We start from the raw sequence: 17,079 nt of genomic DNA on the forward strand, positions 1-17,079 counted from the left end.
AAGTTACCAGTCACCAGAAGACTCTAGCAAGTGTTCAGACTGGTCAGCACAGGCAATGCAGACAGGTTGTTTATAGTGACTTCTCAACTGAAATTGAACAGCCAAGGTTTTAACACAATGGCTCCCTTAATATTCTGTGATGTCTGAACTTGATCCACTGTGGGAGCCTGGCCTTGTCGGTCCTCTAGCTACAGCCTGAGCCTTTCACAAACAGGAGGTGATGAACACCTTGCTGCTTTCAGAAATTCCAAAAGGGATCAGGGTGAATCTGGGATAACAGAGATCACATGTTCCCCAGCATGAAGACTGAGTACAAATACCTGGGCCCTTTACAAGGGGAAGTGTGAGGATTTATGATATGCATACATTTCACTTTCTTGCACTCTGGTCAGGTAAGAGACACAGTGCACAGAGATAGATTCCTGTGTGAGAGAGGCTCCAGAGACAAAGAGGAGGAGCCACTATCTACCTATAGCCACTGAAAAATAAGCACCCTCCCTAGCAGTGAGCTGGGTCTGATTTCACAACAGGAAGTGTCCCCAAGTTGGACTGTGGGTGGGTCTTGGTCCCTGCCTGTACCACCCCCTCACCCCTACAGGTGGCTTTCAATGTCAGGAGCCACATCAGGATGGCAGTCATGGGCCCAGAGGGGACACTTGCAGAATGGCTGGGGTTCACCAGTGCTCCCTGCTGGTTCCTACTCAGTGTCTGGGCCTGAGGACACACTGACCTGGGGTCTCCTCAGAGGTCTGCTCCAGATGGCAGGGCTCTACAATGATGGAGACAGAAGTGGAGTCTTGTGGTCTCTGGCGCAGCAGCTCAGTAGTTGGCAGCTCACTCATTTCCTATCCACAGTCTTGTTGATGCCCTACACGGAGAACAGTCAACATGCAGACTCAGGCTGAAGAATGGTTCCAATCAGGCCAACTCACCTTGATCTAGTGCCCACATGGTACCTTAGGTCCTCCCTCTGGGCCTCAGGATGGAGCCACTGTGTCTGTGGGAGCATCACTGCACTCAGCCAGGGAAACCCTACAGAAAGCAGGTGCCCAGGCATAGAAATTGTTGAGTCCATGGGAGCAAGCTTCCCAGGTTCCCTTGCTTATAATGCAGACATCCCTTGGTACAGGGTGCAATAGGAACTTTATATTCCATGATGTCTGGGGTGACATTGCACTGGGTTTGTCTTTCTTCCAGTAGAGGAGGGAGATAGATCAAAAATAACAACAAGAGGCTGGGAGGTGTGGCACCAGGCTGAGGGCACACATGACCATGTGCAAGGATCTGGGTTTGAGTCCAAGTTCCCAACATGCTTAGAGATGAAACACGCTGCAGGTGTCTATCGTTCTCTATTCTCTCTTTTCCCCTCCAATGTATCTTTATTCAATAAAATAGGGAAAAAAAAGGAAAATGACTGACAGGACCAGTGAATTCATGGTGCCAGTAACCAGCTCCACTGAATTACAGGATAGCAGAGAGAGAGGAAGAAAGATAGGGAGAGGGAGAGGGAGACAGAGAAAGGCAGCAACACAGCACTGACACTTATTTCCATCATATGGTGAGGATTGAGCTTGAACCTGGATCTGGCACAGGAAAAGCTGGCGACTGCAGTACGAAGGCTCTTCTCCTGGGCCCATTAGTAACTTCTGCTAGGATCCTGTCTGAAAACACTCCTGCTCATCCATGCCCAATACCATTGAGATCTGTATTTCTATGGCAGATTATTTGTCAGTTCTGACACTAAATGTGTCCTTCTTTAGAAAAGATTTGATTTACTATTTCTTGCAAATAAAGATAAGAGATATTGAGAGGAGAGATGGGGGTAGAGAGATAGACAGGAGCCTGTAGTTCTGTTTCCCTGTCCATCAAGGTTCCCTGTTGCAGGTGGGGGCTAGGGACTAGAACCTGGATGCTTGTGCACTGTAATTTGTGCGCTCTACCAGATATGCCACTGCCTGTGCCCTGACATTGCCTTTGTAAACTGTGCCTTTACAGAGATCTGTTAAGGAGTCAAACAAATGAAGGTAGGAACACTGATGGCTGCTGTGATTAAATAACTGCAATGGATTGTGTGGAATTGCTCTGCTCACTATACTGACACATGAGGTCAGTCTAATAGACTTTAAATGTTTCTTTTCTTTTATTATTTACTTAACTGTTATGGTCTTGTGACCACCCACTAGTTCCAGAAGACCTTTTCTTTTGAATCCTTTAAAAAGAGACAAGGTGGCCGGGCGCTAGTGCAGCAGGTTAAGTGCACATGGTGTGAAGCTCTAGGACTGGCCTAAGGATTCCGGTTCGAGCCCCTGGCTCCATAAGTGGAGAAGCAGGTCTGAAGGTATCTGTCTTTCTCTGCCCTCTCTCTCTTCCTCTCCTCACTAGATTTCTCTCTGTCCTGTCTAACAACAATGATAGCAATAACAAAAACAATTATAATAACAATAAAGAACAAAAGAGGAAAATAGCCTCCAGGAGCAGTGGATTCATAGTGCAGGGCACAGAACCCCAGCAATAGCCCTGGAGGCAGAGAGAGAGAGACAGAGGTTTTGAGATAGAGATCCAGGATCACTGCAAGCCTCCACTGATCATGGAGTCTCCCCTCTGTGCTGTTTGAGCTGATCTGATGTTCACATGGGGTGTGAACCTGGGGCTTCCTACACAATAAAATGAACTTTGCTGTGGGAGCTCTGTGCCAGTCCTAGAATGTCCTTCTCCTTGTCAGGGCTACAAAGGAACAGCAGGCACTTTGCTCTATGCTCCCATCCCACTGCTCCTTCCAGGCCATGGAGTCACCAAAGAGGACGCAGGGGACTGAAAACCCAGAAGCCAAGTACAAAGCCAGAGCTGACACAGGGAGTAACTGTGCATAAAAACAGTGGCTAGTACTTCATGTTTAGGATTGCTTTCCCTTGCCCTTCCCAAAATAGAGAAAGATAGTTTGCTGTGGTGTGGATTTGAGTTTTAAAAGTGTGGTTCATTTCTTTTTCTTTTTTTTCCCTAAAATGTTTTCTTAAAGACGTTTTAAAATATTTATTTATTTTTGTTGCCCTTGTTGTTTTTATTGTTGTAGTAGTTATTACTGTTGATGTTGTCATTGTTGGATAGGATAGAGAAATGGAGAGAGGAGGGGAAGACAGAGAGGGGGAGAGAAAGACAGACACCTGCAGACCTGCTTCACCACCTGTGAAGTGACTCCTTTGCAGGTGGGACGGTTCATTTCTTAATGAGAGAAAGAGAGAGTAGAGAAAGGAGGAGGAGGAGAAGGAAAGAGAGGAGCAGAGTGTCATTATGGATGGGCACTGAGGATGCTGCACTAAGCAGCTCACAGTCCTCTGACAGTGCTCTAGCTCGCAGTCTGGGAAATGGAGCTCATTTCTGAGGTATAGAGAGGAAAGTCTCTTTGCATTCTGATCTTCTTGAGGATTTAACTTGGAATGTAAATGCACAACACTTAAGAGGGCTGGGAACTCAGTCTGAGAAACACCAAGTGCAGGTGTTCAGCACATGAACACCTGAGCCTGGACACAAGCCTCTCGCTATCTTCAAATGCTGAGTACATACTGCCATGGAGCCAGGGTTCAAGAAATACTTCTGTGTAGACTCAGAGGTGTGACCTCATTTGAAAGGAGTCTCAGAAATACAAGGGCCTTATTTGTAAAGAAATATACTAGCAAGGGCAACCAAAAGGAATAAATAAATAAATAAATAGACTAGCAGAATCCCATACTGAAAATAAAAAGCTGTGAGGAAAAGAGAGTGTAATTTGTATTTCTATAAACATCAAGAAAGAAAGACATGATTAGTGAAGTAAATGAATAAATCGATTAACATTTTTTTTCTTTTCCTGTTTTTTTTTTTTGCCTCCAGGGTTATTTATTCCTTGGGCTTAATAAGAGTCCACTTTTTCTGGTGGCCTATTTTTTCATTTTATTGGATAATACAGAAATTGAGAGTGGAGAGGGAGAAAGATGGACACACCTGCAGACCAGCTTCCACTCTTGGGAAGCGACCCCCCTGAGGTGGGGAGTGGGATAAACCTCGATTCTTGCATGGGTCCTTGTGCTGACTACTATGTGTGCTTAACAGGGTACAGTGCCAGCCCCCTCAACATATATATTGTTTAAAGTTTTATTATCTTTATATATTTATTGATGGGATAAAGACAGCCAAAAATTGAGAGGGAAGGGGGTGATAGGCAGGAAGACACCTGCAGCACAGCTTCACCACTCATGAAGCTTTCCCCATGTAGGTGGGGAACAGGGGCTTGAACCTGTGTCCTTTAGCACTGTAACATGTGCTATCAAATGGGTGTGCCACCACCCAGCCTCTCTCTCAAAACATTTTTTCAAGACAGCACTTCTTGGTGAAAAAAATAGAGAGAAGACTTCACCTCTCTGGCTAACAACACCATCAAGCATGGCTAGAGGTGCAGAGGTGCAGGTCTGAGGTTGTTTTTTTTCCCTTTTTTTTTTTTCCTGAGAACATGTAGCCGAAAATGTGGAAAGGGGATGAAAAGGACACTGGGAACAGGTGAATTTGGGACAGGGGTATTGATGCCTTTACATTGTACAATGCCTGTTTTCTATTTTCATTATTTTAATAAAGTATTTTACCTAAAACAAATTACACTGCGATGACAAAATGAATAGAAAGACCCAACAACTATATTGTTCCCAAGATTTACAAATTGGTGTATTCTTCAGTGTATTAAAGAAAACATTTAGGAAGTCAGGTCTGACTTTTGTGCCACAGTTTTGGGCTGGTCAGGAGTGATGAAATGTGTGAAGACAATTAAGCTAAATACTAAACAGCTGCTACTGAGAGAGTTTTGAACTGCTATTTTAAATCTAACCATCCTAACTTAGAATATCTTGACACTCACCCATCAATGTGTCTGGAGTCTCATTTTCCTTAGAAGTCAGACACATCTAATGCTGTGCAGGAACCTTGAATTAAAAAAAAAAAAAAAAAAACTGGAGTTACAACCCACCTTTCACAGGATCTACTTGAAGAAAACTTGTCTTTAGCTTCCCTAAGGTTCACAAAGAATGAATCAACTAAAAATATAAATTCTCTTAGCTCCACAGACTTCACTATGGTTGGAGAGTAAACATTGCTGATTTCAGTAACTCTTTAACTGAATGCATAAGAACAATATATGTTTAAAACACTAATGTCAACACTTGTATTTCTTCTTGCAGTGTGACTGTTTCCTTGTAAATGAGAGATATATATTCTAGCAAATTCAGCTCTTTGCAAATCAAGTTTAAATACGGATCATAGTTTAAAATATTTTCTTACAAGGAAATATATTGTATCCACATAGCAGTCAAAGTGTTCCTTATTGTAGGGGCGAGGAGTAAATGCCTTGAAAGTGTGAGCAACTTTCAAGAGTAGAGACCATCTCTCAAATGATCTAGAATTCATGTTAACTAGGCAAAAAACTGAGGTGGTAATTACTAGGCAGAGAGTCCCAGGACAGGCAGGGAGTAGGGAAGAGGACATCTCCTTGGATGGAGAGAGGGGAGAGAGTTTAGGGAATCATCCCAGCCAGATGGGTGCTGGGTATGCTGTCTCTCTGTCTCTATGTCCTTGCCTTTGCCTCTGTCTCCATATATATAAAATCAGGCATCTCATAAAAAATATTTTAAAAGAGAAATATAGCTCTGAGCATGATCTAAAGAAATGCTTTTCAGAAAAGACTGATCACAGTATTAATCTGGGTCTATATGAGAAATAGTCTCATTATTAGTAAGGTACACCAAAGTCATTAAAGGCAAATACTGGGGGCTGGTGGTACACAATGGGTAAAGCACATATGGCTCAAAGCACAAGGACTGGCATAAAGATCCCAGTTTGAGGCCCCAGAACCTCACCTGTTGTTGGTATGTTTCTAATTCTACTTCTAAAAACCCTTTCTGTTTCATTTGGTTTAAATCCCCCCTGCTTAACACTGCATTCTATTTACATAACACTGTATTCTATTTACATAACCTCTGTTAACATGCACCACCCTCCCTGCAGGGCATTGGTGGTTCAGTGGTAGAATTATTGCCTGCTCTGCCTCCTCTCCTTGTCATACCCTGATTTTCACCAGTCACTTTTCTCTCCACCCTCTGTATGTCACATCTTGTTTACACCCTACTTGGAAAGTATATAAAGACAACATTGTTCGTTTTAGTGAGTTGTGAGTTGGTAGTTGTGTTAGTTTAGCTTAGCTTGGTATAGATTGTGCTGCGTCCTGCATGAATAAAGAGATACTGGGTACAGCTCAACCATGAGTCCCTAGTCGTCTGTTACCCGCCCGTGAAGCCAGCCCGTCGATAACAACATGTGGCGCCTACAACTTGGGACCGGACCTGCGCAACTCCCAGATAAGTGAAGACTTTGCCTACCTATGCACTATGGTCTTCTCTTCTACTTATGAAGAGGTTTGCAAAGCCTCTACTGTTTCATCATGAGACAGAGCTGTCTCTGGAACATTTTGCTCTGGGCCACACTTCGGTTCCCTGACTGGGAACTTTGGTTTCTCGTGACCCTAATCATAGAGCTTGGAAGATGTATGGAGATTTCTCCTTGGACTTTCTGGATTCCCTCTCCCATGTTTCCTGAGGAAAAGGACTACATTTTGCTTCGGGCTGCAGTTTGATTCTTTATGACCGTGATCGTTGACATTGGGATATGCATGGGGATTTCCCCTGGGACTTTCTGGACTTCTTCTCGCATGTTTCCCATGGAGAAGGACTACTTTAATTTGAGGAGCATTCTCGAGGACCCTGGAAATCCCCTAGAATGGAGACACGTGGTTAGTTCTACTCTCCTGATTAGATTCTTTCTTCGATGGGAAGACGCTTTTAAAAATGGGTGCCTGAAGCAATCCTTCAGGAACAGTCAGAAGCACCCCAAATGGAATTTCGAGGAGCTTTTTGGACTAGGACGCCCTCCGGGGACTCATGATACTACATGGTGAGATCTTGATAATCTGGTTCAAGTTGCGTTTCATAAGAGAATGATTTGAATGACTGAATTTTTGTATGACATTGACTTAAAAAAAAATGCTGGACACAGCCATGATTTCTAGAGACATCCAGAAACAATCAAAAAATTGTTTTTTCGGTGGCGCAGTGGGTTAAGCACATGTGGCGCAAAGTGCAGGGACCGGCATAAGGATCCCGGTTCGAGCCCCCGGCTCCCCACCTGCAGGGGAGTCGCTCACAGGCGGTGAAGCAGGTCTGCAGGTGTCTATCTTTCTCTCCCCTTCTCTGTCTTCCCCTCCTCTCTCCATTTCTCTCTGTCCTATCCAACAACGAATTGCATCAACAAGGGCAATAATAATAGCCACAACAAAGCTACAACAAGGGAAACAAAAGGGGGAAAAATGGCCTCCAGGAGTGGTGGATACATGGTGCAGGCACCGAGCCCAGCAATAACCCTGGAGGGAAAAAAAATTCGATGGGAAGACACTTTTAAAAATGGGTGCCTGAAGCAATCCAGCAGGAACAGTCAGAAGCACCCTAAATGGAATTTCAAGGAGCTTTTTGGACTAGGACGCCCTCCGGGGACTCTTGATGCTACATGGTGAGATCTGTTTCATAAGAGAGTGATTTAAATGACTGAATTTTTGTATGACATTGACTTAAAAAAAATGCTGGATACAGCCATGATTTCTAGAGACATCCAGAAACAATCCAAAACATTGTTTTTTCCTCCTTTGATTTCCTTTTTTATGTTTTGGCATAAATCTGAAATGTTTAATCCTGAAAACTGTATGAGTTATGGGTGGGGCAGATAGTGGAATGATTATGTTAATTATTCTCATGCCTGAGGCTTTTAACCATGATTCTTCTGTTTACCTTTCCACATTTTATTGAGTTTAAACTGTTTAAACAAACCTTAAAATCATACTAGAAAGGACTTCCAATTATAATGGAGTTATCAATTATAGTAAATTTCTACTCTGCTACAAGTTTTGTTTGACAAGTAAGTGAATTTCAGCTGTCAAGTCTTCACATGAAAAGGCATCTACTCAAACAGAATTCCCGGAAATCCATTTGGACCCCTGTTCTCTGACGTCGCCCACAAGATGGAATGACTACAACACACCCCCGGAAACCAATGATGTGACCTGGCACGACCTGAAGAAACATATTCACAGACTCCAAAGATCACTCTCTACAGAAAAGTAGAATTCTGGTGGCTGATATTCCCCATCGAGACAGACATGCAGCGTTTCACCCCTTGGCATTTTCTTCTGTGGTCAACTACTTTGGACTGACACCTCCATCGGACTTACTGGTACACACTGCTGTGTTTCTCAAAGACTAACTTCAGCCAATTGCCTTGAGACTTTATAGACCATGTTCCCTTGCCTGCAGGCTCTGCTCCCCGATACAGAAAACGCCCCCCGAGACAGAAAACTCCCCCCTCCTTATTAGGTTATGCCCACAGAGGTAGGAAGCGCTCACAGAGGCAAGAAATTCACTTTCGCCTGCTAGGCATTGCCCTTTGAGTCAAGAAACGTTCCCCTTGGCAACACACTGGTTATTGCTGCTCGCCTATTTTGTTTTCCATGTCTTATGCCAGTTCTTTTGAAAACGCCTGTATGATATAGGTTTCTGTTCACCCCACAGTCCTGATACTATGGCCATTAGTTAAAAAGAAAGGGGGATTAAGCGCAGGTGGCGCAAAGCACAAGGACCGGCATAAGGATCCCAGTTCGAACCCCGGCTCCCCACCTGCAGGGGAGTCGCTTCACAGGCGGTGAAGCAGGTCTGCAGGTGTCTATCTTTCTCTCCCCCTCTGTCTTCCCCTCCTCTCTCCGTTTCTCTCTGTCCTATCCAACAACGACGACAACAACAATAATAACTACAACAATAAAACAACAAGGACAACAAAAGGGAATAAATAAATAAATAATAAAAAAAGAATTGCCTAAAAAAAAAAAGAAAGGGGGAATTGTTGGCATGTTTCTAATTCTACTTTTAAAAAACTTTTCTGTTTCATTTGGTTTAAATCCCCCCTGCTTAACACTGCATTCTATTTACATAACACTGTATTCTATTTACATAACCTCTGTTAACATGCAACACCCTCCCTGCAGGACATTGGTGGATTAGTGGTAGAATTCTCACCTGCTCTGCCACCTCTCCTTGTCATACCCCGATTTTCACCAGTCACTTTTCTCTCCACCCTCTGTATGTCACATCTTGTTTACACCCTACTTGGAAAATATTTAAAGACAGCATTGTTCGTTTTAGTGAGTTGTGAGTTGGTAGTTGTGTTAGTTTAGCTTACCTTGGTATAGATTGTGCTGCGTCCTGCATGAATAAAGAGATACTGCATACAGCTCAACCATGAGTCCCTTGTCGTCTGTTACCCGCCCGTGAAGCCAGCCCGTCGAAAACAACAACCTGTGTATGTGGGGAGTCACTTCACAAACAGGTTCACAAAGCAGGTCTGCAGGTGACTTTCTCTCCCCCTTTCTGCTTCCTGTCCTCTTTCAGATTCTCTTGTCTTATCCAACAACAACAGCTATAACAATAACAACAGCAACAACAACAAGGGCAATGAAATGTGAAAAACAGCTTCCAGGAGCAGTGGATTTGTAGTGCTGTCACCAAGCCCCAATGATAACTTTGGAGGCAAAAAAAAAAAGACAAAATCCCATAAGGTATACATGAACTTCAGAGGCAAGCACATACTCAATGTATATAGAAAGGGAAAAGAGAGGAGTTGGGTGGTAGCACAGCAGGCTTCTCGGCCATGGCATAAAAGGCAATGATCTCGGTAAGAGCCCCTGGCTTCGCACCTATAGGGGAATTGCTCCACAAGCAGTGAAGCAGGTCTGTAGGTGTCTATCTTTCCTCCCCTCTCTGTCTTCCCCTCCTCTCTCCATTTCTCTCTGTCCTATCCAACAACGAAGACATTAGTAACAACAACAATAATGACTACAACAATTAAACAAGGGAAACATAATGGAATAAAAATAAATAAATATTTTTTTAATAAAGGGAAAAGGGGAGCTGGGTAATACTACAGCAGGTTAAGCAATGTGGTGCAAAATGCAAGGACCTGCTGAAGGATCCCAGTTCGAGCCCCCAGCTCCCTGCCTGTAGGGGAGTCACTTCACAGGCGGTGAAGCAGATCTCCAGGTGTCTTTCCCTGTCTGTTCCCCTCCTCTGTTTCTCTCTGTCCTGTGTAACAATGAAGACATCAATATTAATAACTACAACAACAATAAAAAAGGGCAACCAAAGGGAAAATATAAAAAAACTAATAAAAGCAAAAGGGAAAAGAAACACTGAAATGCCCAGCAGCATATGGCTAGTGGGTGTCCCTAGGGGATACTGACACATATTATGAGGCCAGTCACTGCAATGAAGATGTAACTAGGGCAACGCAGGGCCGTCTCGCTGTACTGCGGTGCACTGCAGCACCCAGGCTACTACACACCCGCATAGATGGGGGACAATGAGCTGTACCCAGGGCCAGCATGGACGGGCCCTGCAGTATCACCAGGGCCACGCACATCTGCATGAACAGGGATTACTGCCAGGTGGCTTCTTGCTGATACAGGGGGAGAAGTTCTGCTCATCCAACAGGGTTCCCAGGGCCTGGGAGTTCCTGGTAATGCCCTGGAATCCCGACCAGGGGACTCGCCCATCAGCAAGGACACCTGTGAACAAGACACTGAGCTCTGGGAGGAGCAGAGGAGGAGGTTCCTGTCTGCTCAGTAGAGGCTTGGAGAGAATGGAGGACAGCTAAATATGGGGCCTGGGGCAGGTCCACTTCCTACTGAGACTCAGTAGGACAGAAAGGAGGGGACAGCAAACTCCTATTTAATACAAGAAGGGATTCTCCTACATCAACATGGGAATATTTGTTAATAGATGAGTTGATACATGCATCCTGGTTTTCCTACCTGAGACCCAAGACTTCTAAAATGGAACCCAAATATAGTCCCTTACAAAGGCTTTTGGCAAGAACGCTTTATTCCTTGATGGAACAGAGCCTTTGTGCAATCTTATAATAGTGACTCCAGAACACAGACAGTCAGAAAAGGAGTCTCATCCCGAGAAGGACTGTCAGGCTCAGCTGTATTGTTAGTTACAGATAGACATGCCCTGGTGTAGACTCTGATTTTCTGTGACTGATGACAATAGCTGGTCTATTTTATTTTTTGGGGGGCAGGGCAAATGGAGATGATTAAACAAGTTAATTTAATGCAACCTCATCCTTCATCATCTGTTAAGGCAAGATTCAAGTACAGTTTCCTCAGGTTTCAGTGAAGTAAAAATATTATTGACAACAACAAGAACAAAAAGCTGAACTATATGTTAATAAAGTAAGAGTCACATTAATAAAAGGTATGTTATATGATTTTCATTCTTGGTGTAAGATCTTTTTTCTCAAGATAGAGACAGAAAAACAAAGGGGCGAAGAGACAGACAAATAGACAGACAGAGAGACAGAGAGAGAGATGGTGCCAAAGCTTTTTTCAACATGGAGGGTCTAGGCTTGAGGCTTTGTCATACAAAAGCAAGGTAGTGCTTTTCCTAAGAAAGCCTTTTGCCCTTCCTCTGATGCAAAAGCTTATCAAATCATTTTTTTTCTGTTGTAGGAATATTAGAAGCATAACATGGAATCATGAGGGAATATGAAGCTAGAGAATTAAAAAAAAATTAGTCCTGACAATCAACATCCAGTCAATATGTGGGAAGTAAGTCAGTGGAGTGAGGTCAGAGCCACATTCTAGCTGAGTCAGGCTGTGCTCAGAGTCCCTTCACCTCCCAATACTCTCTGTGCATGGGAGTTCCCCACTACAAGTATGGATTGACAGGCCTGGCAGTGCATCTGCTCCCAGGGTGGCCAGGATACTGGACACACACTGGGGTGGAGAAGGCCTCTTCCCAGGCCCTAAAGGTCCTGCTCTAATGACAGAACAATGCACCTACAGAGAAGCCCATGAAGGACAGGATCTGGGCATCTGAAATAAAAGCCACCTCTAGCCTGTGGACAACACGAGACCCAGGGAGTCATTTCATCTGGGAGTCAAAGTCAGCACATAGCATCCAATGCTCATGTTCAAGCTGATAATTGTAGGGCCTGTAAATTATCTCTTAAATATTCATGTCACCCCTGGCAGAAAAAGGGTTGCCCACACTGACCTAGAGCAATTCCCAAAATAAAATACCTTTCTAGAAATGACTTCGGATGAGAATTGGCCCCTGCCTGTAACCTACCCTGAAACCCCGCACCCCCCACATGCGAATGGTCCTGTGTCATGATCCTGCTTCAGAAAGGGAGACATCCCAGAGGAGGCACTTTGGGAAGGCTGGGGCTCACCTCTCCCCTGCTGGCTCCTTCTCTACTGCCTGGCCTTGCGGACCAGCTGCCCTGGGGTCTCTGAAGTCATCTGCTCCAGATGGAAGGGCTCCTTGAGGGTGGCAAAAGACCATGAAATGGTGAGTCCAGATACAGTACCTGAGGGGATTCTGAATGATCCTTTCACATTTACCATTTTTTTCTAGTTTATCTCAGTAAATCATAAGGGACAGGGACCTGTGAAAACACCATTTGTAAGGATGACAATTAACTGAGGGAAACTGTTATTTGTTTATGCTGAGGAACTTTTTATTTTTTCCCCCAAGGGCTGTTGCTGGGGCTTGGTGCCTGCACTATGAATCCATTGTACCTAGAGGCCATTTTTCCCATTATTGTAGTTGTTATAGCTGCTGTTGTTGGATAGGACAGAGAGAAATCGAGACAGGAGGGGAAGACAGAGGGGGAGAGAAAGAAAGACAGACACCTGCAGACCTGCTTCACTGCCTGTGAAGCGTGGCCTCTGCAGGTGGGGAGCCTGCAACTAGAACCTGGATCCTTAACCTGGTCCTTGCACTTCTTACCATGTGTGCTTAACCTGCTGTGCTACCTCTTGGCCCCCAGGAATGATGTTTTGCAAGACTGTAGTCATCTGATAGGTTCACATTCATATCTCCCTAAACTACATGTAGAAACTCTCACCCTCAGCCATATGCTATCTCCCTTGAACACAGGGCTTTGGGCCTCTCCCCTGCTTTTAGAAAATTTCTTTGATTCTTGTAGGAGTTTCCAGTTAGTAAACATCACTCCCTTTTTAAAAAAAAAAATGTATCATTGGATAGAGACAGAGATAAATTGAGAGAAGAGGGGATACAGAGAAGTAGAGAGCCAGAGACATTTGCAGGCCTGCTTCACTACTCCAGAAGCTTCAACAGGGGCTTGAACCTGTGTGCTTGTGCACTGTAATGTGTGTGCTTTTTCAGGACATGGCCACCTGGCCCTCAAACTCACTTCCTTACAAGGAGTATGATGACTGACATCAGGAAGAACCTGATCAACATTATGGAATTTAATAAGCAACATTATTTCTATATTTAGGCTGTAGATCCACTAAGAATTCCTTTTGCTTCCTATGCCTTTACAGTTTCCCATAAACATAAATATCTGTAGTTTCCCTAGTAAACCAACTGCACAGCATGCAGGTGGTATACCCATTAGAGTGCAAATGTTAGCAAGAGCAAGGACCTGGGTTCCGTTCCCTGCTTCCACCTGCTCTGGAGAAGCTTCATGGGCTATGACGCGGTGCTATAGGTGTCTGACTCTCTTCCTCTCCACCCTCTCCAGACAGGAATGCAGCTCTTGTTTTTGCTGAACTGACCTGCAGTGCAAGAAACTGGGAAGAAATAAGCTCAACTCCACAAAATACTGATGTCCATATTTCCTTTTTTTACCTGTGGGCCTCCTGTGCATGATTACACTGTGCCAGATGACCCGTGTTTTCTTTTGTTTTTCCCTTTTAATGTTCAGAAGAGAATGAGAGAGAATAACAAAGACTAAAGCTTCATGCTTGAGCCATTGGCTTTACAGACAAGTAGATGAAAAGGTTTTAAATGTAAAAGTCATGACCACATGGAAAACCAAGATGGAGGTCTTAGGAGAAAGTAACCACGAAGCTGTTCCTGGGCCAGCCTAGAACCAGTGACCTCTTGTCTCTGCTGGTGGCTCTCCTGGATCTTTGCAAGTAGGCAGACACCCACAGGCTAAGCAGAGGCACTGAGTGCTTGATCCTGAAGCTCCTTTCAAATTCGGAGAGACAGAGAGAAGCACTCTGTCATTCTCCCCTCTGCTCTTAGCCCAACCCATGAGCTCCTGCAGCTCTGTCCTCATCTGGCAGCTCAGCAAGGGTGGGGAGAGGGGCCTGAGCACTGTGTGTGCTGACTGACCCTGGAGACACCACACCACAGGCAGGAAGGTCCTGCCCTCAGAGCTGAGGCTCCAGTGTGGCTGCACTCTTCACTTCTGGGTTTACAAATGACATTCAGAGAATGCTGAGCGTTCCTCTCCTGTTGCTGAATTTCTGATATTTATACTTTGTTACACTTAATGTATATACTACATTACTAAACCTCATACATTAGTAGAAATGATGAACTTTTTAAGTCGGGCCTTCTAAATTATTTCAGGCCTTCACAGAAAAGAACACATGATTGGAAAAAAGATTTCAATAGCTTTTTCATAAAAGAATGAAATAAATAAATTTATTTAGAGTTTCTTTCAAGTATTTATTTAGGATGAGAGGAATAGATCACCAGGTAGCCTACTTCAAAACTCCATTTGTTGACTGATGAGAGAGACAGAGATAGAATGACACGACACAAGCATATGCAGTGCCACAGACCAGACCTGAGATTTATGTTGCTGAGTTGTTTCTACCCAGTGCCAAAAACCATTCTGTAGCTGTCACTTACCTCTTTACTTATTCACCAAGCATAATCCTATCTATCCCAAAGGATACAACATCATCTTTACTTTCCTAGGGGATACTTCATTGAGTATATGTCCCATAACTTTTTTTTTTTCCTCCTCCAGGGTTATTGCTGGGCTCGGTGCCTGCACCATGAATCCACCGCTCCTGGAGGCCATTTTTTCCCCCTTTTGTTGCCCTTGTTGTAGCTTAGTTGTGGTTATTATTATTGCCCTTGTTGACGCAATTCGTTGTTGGATAGGACAGAGAGAAATGGAGAGAGGAGGGGAAGACAGAGAAGGGGAGAGAAAGATAGACACCTGCAGACCTGCTTCACCGCCTGTGAAGCGACTCCCCTGCAGGTGGGGAGCCGGGGGCTCGAACTGGGATCCTTGTGCAGGTTCCTGCGCTTTGCACCACATGTGCTTAACCCACTGCGCCACCGCCCAACCCCCGTCCCATAACTTTTTTATCCACTCATCTGTCAAAGGGCATTTGGGTTGCTTCCAAATGGGGGCTATATAGGTCCTAAACTGGAGAAATGTGGGCTGTGGTTTTTCTAGTTGTTCAGGAAGCTTGATGGACGCCTGTCTTTTATTTACCACACAACCACCTCAACATTATGCCTCTGCCAGGCATCATTCACAGTTTTGGATGAGACCTTGGTTTTCAAGACTATATGTTTCAGACATGTCCATGCAGCTTCCAGGAGAAGTTTCCAACACTGTCCAGGTCCCAGACCCCTAGGTGCTAATGACCGTCCACCACAAGTGGCTACTAATGAATTCTTATCTGCATATTCAGATTGGCCTACATATTTAAGTTATTTTCCTGAGGAAATGAAATAGTGTCCTATAGTAAGAACTAAAAAAAAAAAAAAAAAGAAAGAAAAAAGGCCCAATTCTCATGCAACCAACTTTTGAATGGGGAAGACAGAAATTCAACAGAAGAGACTACCAATCACAATGTGATTCTAGACTCCTGGAAATATTACCCAGAAAAAAACAAAGAGGGAAGTGAGGGAGTTAAGGTGAAAGATGAAACCTGAATGACACTGTGGAGAGGACAAACAAGGAAGGCTCCTTGGAAGAGCTCATTTGAAAGGAGACTTATTTGAATTTAATTTCTTTTTTTTTTTCAGAGCTCTGCTCAGATCTGGCTTATGGTGGTAGCAGGGTTTGAACCTGGGACCCTGAAGCCTCTGACATAAATGTCATTTGCATAGCCATCATGCTCTCTCCCTGGCTCTTGATTTATTTTAATCACTGCAGGGAATAATCCTGGCCCTGCCATCTGCACAGTGCCACTGAATGGCCCTAATGCCCAACTGTATAATATTTAAAATAATTTTTGAGAGAGAGAGAGCACAGTTGGAGAAAGAGAGACAGTCATCACAGCACCTGTCACCACCCATGACGAGACTGAGGCCATGTATGGTGCTGATGCTCAAATGCAGGGATTCAAACATGGGAGGCATGCACTCTAAGAGATGAGCTATCTCCAGTCACCAAAATGTAAACACACTTTGAATTCATCTAAAATGCCACTGTGAATAACTGCAGGAACGATATAAAATTGAGGGGGAAAATTACACTTCTCACTGATATTTTTAGCTAAAATTGGTGTTACGTCCTGGACCCAGACATGAACATGTTTATGTCCACAGTGTCAGTGAGACAAGCCCCACTCCTTCATTTAGACATGGTTCAAGTCACTCACATCAGTTTCTGTTTTTAAAGGAAAAATGGAAAGACTCTAAGTTACAGAACAGCCTGACATGTACTTCCAAAGAACATGAGCTGCTCAGAAGGGTCCCCAGAACAACAATCCACACACTGTTACTGTGGTGCCGATCTCCGCATCTCGGCTTCCTCACCAGCCTGGCCACCACCACTGGCAATGCTCTGTCTTAATCTTATCTTCATATTCACTGAGCATGCTCTTACCAAACCAGACGTGTGTGGGCACTCACAGGACTAACTGACCCCACTTTTCTAAGTTGATGTCAATGTCCGTGAAGCCCCGTGGCTGTCCCTCCAAATAAATGTGCAGCACAGGGAGTTTCACCTGGAGCTATTCAGCACTGAGCTCGGCCCCCCAGAGGAAGTCCATCCTGTGACAGAACAGAATCTCTGGGGTCTAAAAACTCCTCAGATGGTGCCCACCTGCAGCCAGGCTTCATCTCTGCACACTGATGTGCTAAGAACGCTGTGCTCTGCACTAAACTCTGCTCCCTCACCTCAATAATAGTAACTCTGAGCTTCCTTCAGAAGTATGTTTAAATTCTAATATGC

At 44.3% G+C, this 17,079-nt stretch overlaps 1 long non-coding RNA gene across 3 annotated transcripts in view; it reads right to left on the minus strand.

Moving 5' to 3' along the window:
* Positions 1-766: 766 nt before the first annotated feature.
* Positions 767-17,079, minus strand: part of LOC132537017 (uncharacterized) — a 196,730-nt gene continuing 180,417 nt past the window's right edge. For 2 of the 3 annotated variants that reach the window (XR_009548531.1, XR_009548530.1), the window contains exons 2-4: positions 12,346-12,436; positions 4,883-4,946; positions 767-868 (exon numbers count right to left, since the gene is read on the minus strand). This is a non-coding gene — a long non-coding RNA (uncharacterized LOC132537017). Of the gene's footprint in view, positions 869-4,882; positions 4,947-12,345; positions 12,437-13,566; positions 13,690-17,079 lie in introns of those variants that run through there. The other variant, XR_009548529.1, reaches the window with a different exon arrangement.

The sequence above is a fragment of the Erinaceus europaeus genome, chromosome 2, assembly GCF_950295315.1.
Source record: "Erinaceus europaeus chromosome 2, mEriEur2.1, whole genome shotgun sequence".
NCBI lineage: Eukaryota > Metazoa > Chordata > Mammalia > Eulipotyphla > Erinaceidae > Erinaceus > Erinaceus europaeus.